We start from the raw sequence: 11,873 nt of genomic DNA, 5'->3' as shown, positions 1-11,873 counted from the left end.
TGCGCTCTCCTCCGTGGCTCTGAAGCTTTCCCCCGGCCCACCTCCCATCTCCACCAGTGAAGGGGCTTCCTATTGTGTGGAAACTTTTCCTCCTTCACAGCTCCCTCCCAGAGGTGCAGGTCCTGTCCCTATTCTTTTGTCTCTGTTTTTCCTTTTTTCTTTTGCCCTATCCAGGTACGTGGGGAGTTTCTTGCCTTTTGGGAAGTCTGAGTTCTTCTTCCAGCGTTCAGTAAGTGTTCTGTAGGAGTTGTTCCACATGTAGATGTATTTTTTTTTCTGGAAAACATATTTTATTTGTAACTGTAGCTAAAACCTGTCAGCACAGGGGTTGGTGGGAACATCCAGGCTGGTAAGCACAGCCCAGCCTCCCAGCAGGTCAGGACGTTTCCTGGTCCTCAGCAAGCAGAGTAAGAGGCTGCTCGTGTGCCAGTCGAGGGCATCAGTGCATCAGTGAAAGCAGCAGAACTCGGTCTGGTGCCTGCTCAGGTGGGGTACCTAGACTATGGTGGGTGGTCCCTGCAGGATTGGGGAGGACTGAACCTCAGGTCAGGGACTCTGCAGCCCTAGGCCATGTTGGGTCCCTGAATCAGGACACAAGGGATACTGGGGTGAGGGTTGGTATGGAGGGAGGGGTTGGACATCAAAAAATAACTGTGGGGAGGGTGAAGAGGGGGTGGTCTCATTGTGGATGGTCTGCTAATGGGGAATGGATTTGCAGTCAAGAAGGGGGCCAGTCCTCACTCAGGTCTGGGCTCTGGCAGTGTGGCATTTCCAGCAGAGCATGTGGCCATCCAAGGGGAGCAGCCATTGTCATCCACCTTAATGGACAGTGGCTTCCCACAGTCCTCACAATTGTAGCACTTCATATGGAAGTTCTTGTCCAGAGCAACCACAGACACAGTCTCCTCTCAGCCAGGCTTGGGCATGATCGGCTCTGCGCAGATGGAGCACCTGAGAGCATACTTCTTGTGGTAATTGGGGATGCAGTGGGACCAGTTGGCCTAGTCCACTATGAAGGAGGTGGCCTCAAGGGGGCAGGCACAGACCACACAGGTGAAGCACTGTGGGTGGTAGGCTTTGCTTGTGGCCCTTAGCATGTGGTCAGTGATGGGCTGCCTACAGGTGTTGCACTTCTCCAGGGTGTCAGTATAGCAGCCCTCACAGTACAGCGCCCCCTCCAGGCTGTAGAACTGCTGTCCCTGCAGCTGCTGCTCACACTGATGGCAGGTAAAGCAGGTGATGTGGAACAGCTGCCCCAGAGCGTGCGCTGCAGGTTGAGCACGTTCCAGGGGCTGGTGACACCGGCCACAGAACTCGTTGATGGCCACGTTCTGTCTCTGAGGATGCTCTGTGTCCTGCATCAGCTGCTGGGTCAGCTGCTCCAACTCATCCACCTCTTTCAGAGTCAAAGGTCCTGGGGCTCCAGAGGGGCACACCTGGTTTTGGTTTTTAGCTGGTGGGGGCACTGGGTGCTGCTTCTCCTGCACTTGGGGTTTCTCCTTCTGCTGGGGGGCTGAGGGGAGCCTGTGCCAGTGGAAGAGGGAGCTTCAGGGGGCCCCAACTTCTGATTGGGCTGTGACCTGGGTCAACCTGGAGCTCCAGCGCTGAAATTGGAAGCCACAGAAGTAAACTTGGGAGTCACTGGAGAAAACTTGGTGGATGGAGATGGGGCATGGGGACTTTGAGGCTGGGTGTTAGCCAAAGGCACAGGCTGGGGCTGGGCCTGGAGCTGGGGCTAGACATGGAGTTTGGACCTGAGGCCTGGCCTGGGGCTGGGGCTGGGACTGGTGCTGCACATGAAAATGTATCTGACTCTGAGGCTGAACCTGGGAGCTAGAAGGGGACTTCCAGGGAGGCAGAGGTGCTGTGCCCCCAGTTGCAGGTTTAGAACTGGACTTGGAAATGAATGGAGTGGTGACTGGTGGTGATACACATCCAGATGACATCCAGGCTTTGATGAGATCATTGTTGGTCATGTCATCCAGCAATGAAGACAGAGAGTCAATCTCCAGATCAGTACTGCTCACCTTCTCCCTGGGCTGTGGTGGGAGCTGTATGGGGGCCTCAGGTCCTCCCTCCTCCACTAGCAGAGACAGTGGGGAAGGGAAGATCTCCTCTCTAAATGTGCAGTGGGAAATGGTTCCTCAATTGGGGGAGGGGGAGGTGGGAAGCCACCTCCCAGAGCGCCCTCGGCATCATTGGCCTCCCCAAGCATGGGAGGAGGTGGTAAGGGAAAGTCTTCTGGGGGTGGCAGGGGAATCTTGTCCACTCGGCCCATCTGTGCACATTGGGCCCCAGTGGCCGAGGAAGGCTCACTGTCACCAGTCTGGAAAGGATTCAATTTGGGCTTTGGGGCCACCACCGGCCGAACTTCTTCTGCGGGGTATAAAAAACTGGAGCCAAGATGGAGATCATGCGAGGTGGGTGGAGGGCCGCCATGGCCAGGCCCAGTGCGGGCTGGAGCATCTTGGGTGGCCACCTCGCAGCTGGGTCCACGGACTCTGCATCTTTAGATGTAGTTTTGATATATTTGTGGGGAGGAAGGTGATTTCCAAGTCTTACACCTCCACCATCTTGAAGTGTTGGAAGTTTTTAAATCACACTTTCAATTTCAGTACTTGTGATTGGTCTGTTCATATTTTCTGTTTCCTCCTGGTTCAGTCTTGGAAAATTGTACCTTACAAAATTTGTCCATTTCTTCTAGGTTGTCCATTTTATTGGCATATAGTTGCTTTTAGTATTCTCTTATGATCATTTGTAGTTCTGTGGTGTCAGTTAACTTCTCCTTTTTCACTTCTAATTTTATTGATTTGAGCCCTTTCCCTTTTTTCTTTCTCTTGAGTCTGGCTAAAGGTTCATCAGTTTTGTTTACTTTTCAATCAACTAGCTTTTAGCTTTATTGACCTTTTCTATTGTTTTCTTCATCTCTATTTCATTTATTTCTGCTCTGATTTTTATGATTTCTTTCCTTCTGCTAACTTTGTGTTTTGTTTGTTCTTCTTTCTCTAGTTGCCTTACGTGTAAGGTTAGGTTATTTATTTGAGATTTTCTTTCTTTCCTGAGGATCATTGTGTTTTTGTTTTCATATTTCTCTAGGTATTTTTTGATTTCCTCAATGATCCGTTGGTTGTTTAGTAACATAGTGTTTAGCCTCCATGTTTTTGTGTTTTTTACAGTGTTCTTCTTGTAGTTGAGTTCTAATTTCATACCATCAGTGTTGGAAAAAATGCTTGATATGATTTCAATTTTCTTAAATTTACAAGGTTTGCTTTGTGGCCCAGCAAGTGATCTATCCTGGAGAATGTTCCATGTTCTTGAAAAGAACGTGTATTCTGCTGCTTTTGGATGGAATCCTCTATAAATTAAGTCTATCTAGTCTAATGTATCATTTAGGGCTTGTGTTTCCTTATTGATTTTCTGTCTGGATGATCTGTCCATTGATGTAAGTGCAGTGCTAAAGTCCCCCACTATTATTGTGTTACCATTGATTTCTCCTTTTATGGCTGTTAGTATTTGTCTTATCTATTGAGGTGTTCCTATGTTGGGTGCATATATATTTACAATTGTTATATCTTCTTGGATTTATCCCTTGATTATTATTTACTGTCCTTCTTTGTCTCTTGTAACAGTCTTTAGTTTAAAGTCTATTTTGTTTGATATAAGCATTGCTACTTCAGCTTTCCTTTGATTTCCATTTGCATGGAAATGGGGTTCTATCTTGTTCCTTTGCCTGGAATATACTCCTCTGCCATCTCATTTTGTCTAACTTTCTGTGTTTGTGGTCCCACAGGCTGCAGGATTGTAGTTCCTATTGCTTCTGGTGTCTGCCCCCGGTGGGTTATACTGGTCTAAAAGGCTTGTGTGGGCTTCCTGGTGGGAGGGACTAGTGCCTGCCCACTGGTAGGTGGAGCTGCCTCTTTTCCCTCTGGTGGGCAGGCCATGTGAAGGGGTTTATTTAGAGGTGGCTGTGGGTGCAGGAAGACTTTAAGCAGCTATCTGCTGATGGGTGGGCTGTGTTCCTGCCCTGTTGTTAAGTCTGAGGCATCCCAGCACTGGAACCCACAGGCTGTTGGGTAGGGCCAGGTCTTGGCAGCAAAATGGTGGCCTGCAGGACAGCGCATGCCAATGAGTATTTCCCAGTGCCTCCACCACTGGTGTCTTTGTCCCTGCAGTGGGCCACAGCTGCCCCCTACATCCCCAGGAGACACTCCAGAACCAGCAGGTAGGTCTGGCCCAGGTTCCTGTGAAGTCACTGTTTTGTCCCCCTGGGTCCTGGTGCATACAAGACCTTGTGTGCACCCTCCAAGAGTGGTGTTTCTGTTTCCTCCAGTCCTGTTATCAAGCCCTGCTGGTTTTCAAAGCCAAATGGTCTGGGGCTCCTCCTCCTGATGCCAAACTCCCAGGCAGGGGAGCCTGATGTGGGGCTCAGAATTCTTATTCCTCTGGGAGAACCTCTGCAATATAATTATTTTCCAGTTTGTGGGTCACCCAACTGGCAGGTATGGAATTTGATTTGATTATATCATGAAAGCCTCCCTCCTATTGTCTTGTTGTGTCTTCTTCTTTGTGTTTGGATGTAGAATATCTTTTTTGGTAGGTTCCAGTCTTTTTTTCATGGTTGTTCAGCAGTTAGTTGTGATTTTGGTGTTTACTTGAGAGGAGGTGAGATCAAGTCCTTCTACTTCACCATCTTGTCTGAGAGCCCATTTCTCTCCAGTACTTAGATTATTAATTTCAGATCTTTCCTCTTTTCTTATGTAAGTATTTAGTCCTAAATTTCCCTCTCAGCACTGTTACCTGCATCCCACAAATTTGGTACATTGTGATTTCATTTTCATTAAACACAATTTCATTTCTTCTTGAATATTTCTTTAAGAAATCTTCTTTAGGAAGATTTCATTAAAAATTTTTTTTTTAATTTCTTTTTTTTTTTGGTGGTACGCAGGCCTCTCACTGTTGTGGCCTCTCCCGTTGTGGAGCACAGGCTCCAGACGCACAGGCTCAGCGGCCATGGCTCACGGGCCCAGCCACTCCGCGGCATGTGGGATCTTCCCGGACGGGAGCACGAACCCGTGTCCCCTGCATCAGCAGGCGGACTGTCAACCACTGCGCCACCAGGGAAGCCCTAAATTTCCTTTTTGATCCATGTATTATTTAGTATGTTGTTTACATCCAGGTTTTTGGAGATTTTCGTTTTGACTTTCTACTATTGATTTCTAGCTTTTTTCTTATTATCAGAGAATGTACTCTGTCTGATTTTATTTCTTTTACACTTAAGATTAGTTTATAAAGCCAGGATGTAGTCTATTTTAGTGAGTGTTCTATAGTCACTTGTAAAGCATGTGTATTCTGGTATTATTGGGTAGAGTGTTCTATAAATGTCAATTAGTTCCTGTTGGTGGAGGGTGTTGTTCAGTTCTTCTATAGCTTTGTGGATTTTCTCTCTAGTAGTTATATCAATTACTGAGAGGAGAGTCTCCAACAATAATAGTGGATTTGTCAGTTTTTCTTTTCAGCTCTATCATTTTTTGCTTCAGGTATTTTGAATATCTGTTTGTGCATCTGGGTGTGTGTGCTTACACACATAGGACTGCAGTCTCTTGTTGGTACATTGATTTTTGTTTTTTGGTACATTGATTTTTTTAAATCATTATGTAATGTCCCTCTCTGTCCCTGGTAATTTTCTTTGTTCTGAAGTCTACTTTGATATTAATATAGCCACTCTTCCCTTTAAAAAATTAACACTTACATGATGTATGTTTTACTATCCTTTTACTTTCAACTTACCTATGTCATTATGATTGAAGTGAGTTTTTATAGCATATAGTTGGGCCATATCTTTTTATTCACTCTACCAATCTGTCTTTTAATTGATGTATTTAGGCCTCTTACATTTAAACTAATTATTGATATATTAATGTTTAATTTATTTACTGCTTGTGTCTTCTGTTTCTTATTACCCTTCTCCTGCCTTCCTGTGGGTTATTTGAACACTTTTTAGAGTTCCACTTTGATATATATATATATATATATATATATATATATATATTTAGTATAACACTTTGTATAGTTTTCTCAGTGACTGTTCTAGTTATTATTGTATACATATGGAAGTCATCACAGCTGACTTGTGTCAACATTTTACCATAATGTGTGGAGTGTAGAACTCTTACTTCCTTTAAATCTTTTTACCTTCCACACTGAAAAAATGTAATTGTCTTAAACATTTCCTCTGTAGACACATCAGATATTATAACTTTTATAACACTAATGTGTATAATCTAACATCATTGTAAAAATCAGTGTTATAACTTTTGCTTCAAGCATTAAATATGACTAAAGAAATCCATTAAATGAAGGATAGTCTCTTATGTTTACTTTTACTTTTACCCATTCTGCTGTTCTTCTTTCCTTTCTGAAAGTCTTAGCCCTCTATTATCTTTTTTTTTTCTGTTTTAAGAGCTTCCATCAGCCATTCTTTAAGAGTAGATCTACTAGAAACAGATTCTCATTTCTTTGCCTGAGATGTCTTTTTTTTCCACTTTAATTCTGAAAAATAGTTTCACCATATATAGAATTTTGGTTGACAGGTCTTTCAGCTCTTGAAAAATGTTCCACTTTCTTCTGGATTCCATTGTTCTGATGAGAAACCTGTTCTTGTTCAAATTGGTGTTCCCTTATAGGCAATATATTGTTTCTCTCCTGCTTTCTAAGATTTTTCTTTCTTTGTCTTTAGTTTTCAGAAGTTTGAGTATGATGTGCCTTGGTGTGAATTTTATTTGGTTTATCCTATTTGGAGTTTGTCCAGCTTCTTGTATCTACAGTTTTATGTGTTTTGCCAAATTTGGGAAATTTTTATTTCTTCAAATACTTTTTCAGTCCCATGTTCTTTCTTCTGTCTTGGGACTTCAATGATATGAATGATGGATCTTTTTATCCTCCCACAAAGCCTGAGGTTCTGCTAACTTTTTTTCCGGTCTATTTTCTCTTCATTATTTAGATTGATTTTTCCTCAAGTTCACTGATTCTATCCTTCTCATCTCCACTCTATTACTGAACCCATCCATGAGTTTTAAAATTTTGGTTATTGTATTTCTGAGTTCTATAATTTCCATTTGTTTCTCTTTATACCTTTTATTCTTTGTTGACATTTTCTTTTTTTATTTACTTCTAGAGAATTTGTAATTCATTATCAGAGCATTTTTATGGTGACTACTTTAAAATCCTTGTCAGATAACTCTGTATCTGATTCATCTTAGTATTAACATTTGCTGTCTTTTCTCATTCAAATTGTGGTTTTCCTGAGTAAATGTTTTTGATTTTATCCTGGACATTTTGATTCTTAAGTTAGGAGACTCTTGATCCTAAATCTTCTCTTTTAGTGAGCAGTCACCCTGTTTATGTTTGATGTATAAGTTCTGATCTACTTTTGTGAGCATTTGTATCAATGACAGTTTAGTTTTCTGAGCCCTTTGAATTCTGTTTTTATCTGCTTTGTTCTGGTGTTGCTGGGGTTCCTGCTTAATCTTAGCTGGTGCCATCTATGGGGATAGAAAGTACTTCTGTGGAACATCTGGTGTTGTGCTACCTTGGTGGAGAGCAAGGAAAAGCAGAGCTCTGGTGGATTAGACTGCCTGCAGGGGCTGCAGCTGTGGACTTGGTCTAGTTGGACCTAGTGTCCACTAGTTCTTTGTGGGCTTCTCTCCCCACCCCTTGGCCAGAGAGAGCAGGCTTTTCTTGGGTTTTGTTGTCTATGTCTATTGGTTGTTCTGAATTCCATACCTCTCTGGCACCCAATCTGGACGTACATGGGAGATAAAAAGAAAACCAAGCAGACTCACTGCATTGTGGTTCCTCAAGTCTTGGGGGCTCCCAGCCAGTCTGCCTTCTTCCTTCCAGCTTTCAGAATTCTTTTATCATTGTCTACTGAGTAATTTCCAAGGTATTTAGTTGTATTCAGAGAAGTAAACCAGGGAAAATTGATTTTATGCCATCTTCTTCTGGGATAAGAAACCTATTTGGATGACTTTGATGTTTTAAAAACACCCAGGAGGGCTTCCCTGATGGCGCAGTGGTTGAGAGTCCCTCTGCTGATGCAGGGGACATGGGTTCATGCCCTGGACTGAGAAGATCCCACATGCTGCGGAGTGGCTGGGCCCAGGAGCCATGGCTGCTGAACCTGTGCGTCCGGAGCCTGTGCTCCACAACGGGAGAGGCCACAACAGTGAGAGGCCTGCGTACCATAAAAAAAAAAACAAAACACCCAGGAAAATGAATAACCATTAAATACATTTTGTTTGGTAAACAAAATATTCCAAAACATAGAGCCCAATGGAGGGAAATAGTAAGTTGGTTTTACGGGTAGAATTATTGTGTTCTCCCCTGTCCCTTCTCCCACCCCCACCAAAAGATATGATGAAGTCCTAATCCCAGTACTCAAAATGTGATCTTATTTGGGAAAAGGGTCATTGAAGGTACAGTTAAGTTATAATGAGGTCATAATAGAGTAGGGTAGCCTTCTAATCCAAAATGACTGGTGTCCTAAAAAAGAGGGAAATTCGGACATAGACACAGAAGGAAGACAGCCATATGAAGAGACTGTTAGTAGAAATATGGAGGCAGAGATTTGAATGATGTATCTATAAGACAGGGAACACCAAGATTGCTGGCTATGACTAGAACATAAAACAGATCCTCTCATAGAGTCCTCAGAAAGACCAACAGTACTGACACCTTGATTGTGAACTTCTGGCCTTTAGAACTGTGAGAAAACAAATTTCTGTTGTTTTAAGCCACCTAGTTTGTGATACTCTGTTATAGCAGCCTTAGGAAATTAATGCAGTTGGGAATTAATGACCTTGTATGTTTAAACACTGGGGATTTAGAGAGACAAAAATATGGGGACACCGTGCATTACAAAGTCAGGACCCACTGTTTAAGTACATGTTCTTACAAAGAGAAAGAGAATTGAAAGCAAGATCTGGGAGGTGTCATTGCTGGCTTGTGGCATTGCAGGGAGGCTACACTGGAGGGACCTGGACACCCAGCCTCCACTGCCTGCTTTTGAATGAACCAGATAGCACCAGGCATCTCCCCCTAACTATGATGAACTAGAAACAGACACCGCCTTCTGTTTTCTGGACAATTGTAGTCACCTTGGATTCTTGTACAATTCACAAAGTCATGAGGTTCCCCCTTACCAAATGGTTGTATGGAATTTCTCACCATGTGACACTACCAATATCTTATTGTGCATTTGTGGCATAAGGCAACTGTTCGTTAGTTAAAGATAATTCACATGGACCAATTTTTGCCCTCAAAAGGGATTTTGGAAAATCCCTTCAAATGAAGAAATAAAGCAGGAAAGATATCCCCCTTAAAAATCATCAAAAACAGGAGAGTATATCTTTATATGATTCTTTATACTTTTTCTGCAAGTACTTTCACTTTGAATCTTCACTTTAGAAACCAATATGCTTGGACATGTCCACCCTCTGCTGACATGTGGGGACCTCTCACAATTGTATTATTTTCCAAATTAAAACATTCAATTGAATAAGTCACAAATATCTTTAAAGCTGCTACAGAGTCTGGGCTTTTTTTTTTTTTTTTTTTTTTTTTGGTTCCAATTTGGATGGAGACATTTAAGACCACAGCTCCTACTTTGATATAAACATGTATACACAACTTGGATCTGATATGGAAATTTTCAGGGCCACCTGGGGCAGATGGAAGAAAGAACTTAATGAGCACCAACTGTGTTCCAGGCTCCCTGATGGATACATTTCACGGAACACACATCTGTTACCATGTAGTCCTGTGGCAGAAGGATGCAAAGGGAATCGTTTCCCTTAGTTAGACTACAAAGATCCAAACACAATTAATTTTATTTATTTATTTGGGGGAATTAAGTATCTTTCTTTTTTCTTTTTTTTTTTGCGGTATGTTGGCCTCTCACTGTTGTGGCCTCTCCCGTTGCGGAGCACAGGCTCCGGATGCGCAGGCTCAACGGCCATGGCTCACCGACCCAGCCGCTCCACAGCATGTGGGATCTTCCTGGACCGGGACACGAACCCGTGTCCCCTGCATTGGCAGGTGGACTCTCAACCACTGCGCCACCAGGGAAGCCTGTATCTTTCTTTATTAAAATATAGTTGATCAGTATAGTATATGTATAGTAAACCATCAACAAAATGGAAAAAACCTACTGAATGGGAGGAAGTATTTGCAAATAATATATCCTATAAGAGGTTAATATCTAAACAGTTCTTACAACACAATACCAAATATAATTTTAAAAGAGCATGATATTTCCTCCTCTTATTAGAAATCCAGGGCTCACTTCCTTGGAGTCTTATGAAATGAGCCCTTTATTTGGAAATACAGTGACTCAAGGCATCTTGAAGCAGGAATAAAATTCTGGCTCTGTTCATATAATTCATCCCATGTAATAGATTCTCAAGCCCTCCCAGTAGGGAGAACAGAAATGGCCCCTGAGAGCCTTGTTCTCCAGACAGAGTTTCATGGTGTGAAGGTCAACTTTATGTTCTTCCTGCCAAAAATTAATCCAATAAACTGCACCTTAAACAACGTCCCCAGCCCCAGCCCCACCTAGTCTGACCACCCCTCATAACTCTGTCTGAGTTGGAGAGAAGTTAGAAGTATGGGAAGGGAGCATCCTCTGAAGTTGTCTGACTAAGGACAGATACGTTGAGACCACTTTGCCAATCACAAACAGAAGTATGGCTTTTGGTCCTCAGTTTTGAATAAGCAACACTACAGAATTTCTTAGAAGCCCCCAATGTTTTGTTAATCACCCCAGTGGCCAGCTCACAAGCCCCAGGTATTTCCAATGAACTGGGCTGGTTACGAGTCATCCCTGGTTGGCTCTCATTGCCATTGTGTGATTATTTGAAGGATCATGATAAGATCTGGAAACTGGCTCAGATGAGGTCATCTTCTGAGATTAAATGGTCAGCGAGCACCCTCCAGAAGGAGAGGTTCTCAAATAAAAGTTACTATTTACAGATACTCAGAGTCTTCCAGCATTGTTTGTGGGAACCTTCATCTGAAAAAATCCCAATAGCTGCAACTTCCACTTTCCTAGGCCTGGCTCAGTCCTGCAATATTCCCCTCCCAACTCCTCTCCTTTGTCTATCCCCCACTGCTTCCAATTTGTACAAGTATAAGATTTGGGGGCTTTGCATATTATTCTCCCTATTGCTTTTTTGGGGATGGGGTGAAATATAAGTCAACATGGATTATTCTCTGGAGCAATTGAGTGGTTTAAATCTCAACATGGGAATTTTAGGCCCTTGTCAATCAAATTCTAATATTGATTTGGGTGGATATGGCATTCTAGCCACTGATGCCTCAGCCCTCCCTTCTATCTGCCCAACCCAGACACATCATCCCAAACCAGCACCAGGATTTCTCTTGCTGAAATACCTCCCAAGTTGTGCAATTGCTTAAATATAAAATCCAGACACTCCAGCCAAACATTCAAACTCCCCTACTCTCTCCCACTCCCTCTTCATAGGAGACCCTAACCTACCTTTCTATCGGAAGCCATCCTGGAGCCATTGCACCATGACAAAGTCATAAAGCAATGGAAGGCAAAACTGCAAGGCAGCACCATGCCAGAAAGGTGGACTACAGCTCTGTTGTTATGTTTTATGATAATAAATTTACATATGGGGCAATTTTGGGGGGATGTTGCTCCACGTGAAAGAAAAATTCCTCTAGGACTCCCCCTCCTGAAACTACCACAGAATGGGAAGTACCCACTAAAGCCACGGGGAAATGGGTAAAGAATTAAGAGCCTGGAACTAAGGGGATGTTTTTATGAAAAACACCCTCTAGTATGGAGTTAT

At 43.0% G+C, this 11,873-nt stretch overlaps 1 pseudogene across 1 annotated transcript; it reads right to left on the bottom strand.

Annotated features, from left to right (window-relative positions):
• Positions 1-741: 741 nt before the first annotated feature.
• On the bottom strand, positions 742-2,439 carry LOC308629016 (zyxin-like; annotated as a pseudogene). Its single transcript has one exon. The product of its transcript is annotated as a zyxin-like (transcript).
• Positions 2,440-11,873: the final 9,434 nt, after the last annotated feature.

Source organism: Mesoplodon bidens (genome assembly GCF_964165515.1).
Source record: "Mesoplodon bidens genome assembly, chromosome: 15".
Taxonomy (NCBI): Eukaryota; Metazoa; Chordata; class Mammalia; order Artiodactyla; family Ziphiidae; genus Mesoplodon; species Mesoplodon bidens.
Note: the sequence above shows the minus strand (reverse complement) of the source record. Positions and strands in the feature narration are given on the sequence as shown.